The following is a 3,567-nucleotide window of genomic DNA, read 5'->3' on the forward strand; positions in this document are numbered from 1 at the left end:
TCAGCAGGCAGATGGTCAGGCTGGGAGGTCTGCCATGGCTCTGCTCACATGGCTGATGTGTCACTGGGGATGGCCTTAGCTGGGGTCACTGGCCAGGGTACCTACAGATGGCCTCTCAAGCATGGTGGTACCTGGGTAGTAGCCCTGCTTCTATTTAAATTTTTTTTATTTTTATGATTTTTATCAATATATAATATTTGTACATATTATAGGGTATATGCAGTATTTTGATACATGCATACAATGTGTAATGATCAATCGGGGTTTTTAGGATAGCCATCACCTCAAACATTTACCTTTTCTTTGTGTTAAGAATATTTCAAGTCTTCTAGCTATTTTTTTTTTTTTCAAATCTGTGTCCTTTATTCCACCTGGTAGACGTACCCAAGAACCATATGCTGAGTCCTGTCTCAGGTTGATGGAGGGTTCCCTGGGCCCAAGGCACACAACTACCTGGGCTCTGCTCTCCAGACAGATGATAGGAGGGATGGACAGTGGAGAGAAGCTGAGCCTTGTGACAGAGTCCCCCAGCATGATGGGGAATGGAAAGTTGGAAGAAGTAGGACTATGAAGGAGGAGACAGGGAGGGGCTCAGAAGCATTTGGGGCAGGTTGGGCATTTTGAAGTGAGAGGCATTTCCATGCAGTCCCCCATATCCACTGACAGCCACACCTGGGCTTCAGGTGGAGGTAAGGCTGCTGTTTCCCAGCGGGGCTTCTGGAAGCCCCTTTCCTTCTGCTGTGGCTAGAGCTGTGACCAAGAATGGGAACAGGAGGCTGCTAAAGTCTGGAGAAGCAGGAATCATTTGTCAGAAGAACACAGAAGCCACATGCTGGGCGTTCTGTCTTTTTAGAGATGAGCTGTTTGGGGTTTAGAAATGAGATGGAAGGAAGCAGAAGGCAGAGGGCAAGGGCGGCACAAGGACTAAGGCTGGGGGCCATGTGCAGTAGGGCCAGAAAAGTGTTCAGTGGAATTGTGGGTAGGAGGCTGAGATGCCGCTGGGCCCTGTCCCCACCAAAGATGGAAGAACTGAGGTGGAGGCAACTGGCCACTTGCCTAGGAGAGAACTCAGGCACCAAGTTAAAAAGACTCCCATGAAGAACTGCCACCTTCTACTCGCTTCAGTCTTGGATGGTTTGCCCACGCAGAAATCAGTGGCCAGGGAGGCAGGGCCTACTGCTGGGATATCAGGGCAAGTGCCCAGTCTAAGAAAGCCACTGTGATGTCCTGTAGGCAGAGCCAGGTCCAGTGGACAGCCTCACTGAGCTGTGTCTTCATGCAGTCCAGGTCACCTCACCTCTGCATGCCTCATGGCAGTGCTCGTGGGTGCTGGCCAGGGCCTCAAGCAAGAGGTGCCACAATGGCAGCAGCACATTCTGGTAGAAAAGCAGGAGCAGCTCTCTCAGAGAGCGGAGCAGCTGATTCAGGAAATCAGGGAGCTGGATCTGTAGCCTCTGAGAGAGGCTGGTGAGGCTGTCACCAAATCAGGCAAGGTGAGAAGCACAGTGGGCAGAAAAGAAGCTGACTGTGGCATTGGTGTGAGCCCAGGCCAGCTGCAAGCTGGGCCGCATCATGGTGAGCAGGTGGGAGCCCCAGACAGGCAGTGTCTTTTCCAGTCAGCTGTATCCTTGCAGTCTGTAGGAGTAGAGCTTGGCACATGCTTGTTGGCTGGCAGGTAAGAAACCAGATGTTCGAAGCAACCGGCCAGTAAGGGAGGCCTGGAAGGAGCTGTGTGACCAGAGGTCATGGCACAGGAAGCCTACAGCGAAGACCAGCAGCAACAGGAGGAGCCGCGTCCAGGGCAGCCAAGGACCCTGAGCCTGCTGCAACAGGCCCTTGCAGGCCATGTCACAGGTGACAACATCTTGGTTGTTACCGTTGCCATTCCTCAGCAGCTCCTGGTTGGTAAGCTTGAGGGACTGAATGGTTTCTTGCAAAGACTTCTGTACCTTCTTGGGAATCTGCTCCCAGGAGCTGAGCAAGTGCTCCAGCAGCAGGCTGGACTGTGACAGGTGCTTAGGGTACAGCTGCCTCCAGACACTGGCGCTGAGGGGGTCCACTGTCAGGCACTCGGTCAGGCTGCTCAGGAGCTCTTTCTTCATCTCAGGGGGACAGCTAGGGGTGGCTCTGGACAGGAAAGAAGGGAAGTAGGTATGCAGGGTGGAATCTGGCTTTGCTCTGAATGCCAGCACCTTCAGTCGGGGGTAGAGCTGACATAGCTGCTCCTGCAGGCTGGGTGTCAGGGAATTGTTCGGCATATAGGCAAAGTCCAGAAGTGGGAAGAAGTCCTTGGGGCCAATCATGCCGAAGCCCTTGGTAAGGATGGGATGCATCAGGAGCAGCTGATCCAGGTATGTGATGGCAAAGGGAGACAGAGACTTGATGCCCAGCACAGGCAGCATGATCCCCAGCCGCACTTTCAGTCCCTCGGTGAGGTTGGCAAAACCCGCTTGACCCAGGGCCCACATGATGGTCAGACACTTTGCTGGTCGGCTCTGGTGGGACCTCAGTAGTTCCAGGAACTTGCCTAGGTTTGCGGTGGCAATCTTGGGCTTGTCTTGCAGGATGGCCTGGATACAGATGCGGTAACCATGTAGTGACTCCCCTGGTGTCTTATCCGGCACTTGCAGCATGGTGAACAGACAGTGCTCAAAAAAGAGCTCCAGAGACCCTGCTGCCTTCGCCAACAGCCCTCGGATGATCCCACGCAGCCCTCGGATGATCCCACGCAGCTCCCGGCTCACCAGGCTGTAGAGATAATCATGAGTATGCTGGCTCAGCGTGGGTTCACTTAGAGGAGCTTGTAGCTTGTAGTTGAGATAGCTGGCCAGGTCCTTCAACCATATGGATGGGTTTCCAGAGAACATGCTCTGACTCTTGTCCAGTTCCTTCTGCAGGGCTGCCACATCCAGAGCTTTCAGTGCTTCCTCCAGGCTGCGGAAGCGGCCCTGCTTCTGGTTTTGGTTGGGAAGAGTTGCCATCTTCTTTGGCTACTTCTTGTTCCCTGGTTTCTTAGGCTCCACAGCAGGGGGTGAGACCTGCTCCTTATTTTGCTGCTTCATGATATTCTCAAAGCCCCGCTCATAAAGGGTGCCTGTGGTCTGGATTGGAGGGGTCAGGTCGTATTTCCACACTCCATTTGCTTCCCCGAGCGCCTGGCGGTTCCCGCCGCCGCCTCTGCCGCTGGTGCCGGCCCCAGGCCGCCTGCCCTTCTTCACCACCTACCAGCGCCCCACGCCTGAGGTCTTGGCCGCCATGACTCGGAGCCCTCCCGCCTCGGCCTCTTCCCCAGCCTTCCCCCTTCTAGCTATTTTAAAATATAAAATATATTGTTAACTAGAGTCACTCTACTGTGCTATTGAATACTAGAACTTACCCCTTCCATCAAATTGTATTTTTGTACCCATTAACAAACCTTGCTTCATCCCTCCCGCCACATCCATCTCTCCTACCACAGGCTCTGGTAACCATCATTTTCCTCTCTACCTCCATGAGATCAACTTTTTAGCTCCCACATTGTGAGTAGGGACATGTGGTATTTGTCTTTCTGTGCCTGGCTTATTTCAC

At 53.3% G+C, this 3,567-nt stretch overlaps 1 pseudogene; it reads right to left on the reverse strand.

Annotated features, from left to right (window-relative positions):
- Nucleotides 1–1,138: 1,138 nt before the first annotated feature.
- On the reverse strand, nucleotides 1,139–3,257 carry LOC706657 (transmembrane protein 214 pseudogene; annotated as a pseudogene).
- Nucleotides 3,258–3,567: the final 310 nt, after the last annotated feature.

The sequence above is a fragment of the Macaca mulatta genome, chromosome 7 (assembly GCF_049350105.2).
Source record: "Macaca mulatta isolate MMU2019108-1 chromosome 7, T2T-MMU8v2.0, whole genome shotgun sequence".
NCBI lineage: Eukaryota > Metazoa > Chordata > Mammalia > Primates > Cercopithecidae > Macaca > Macaca mulatta.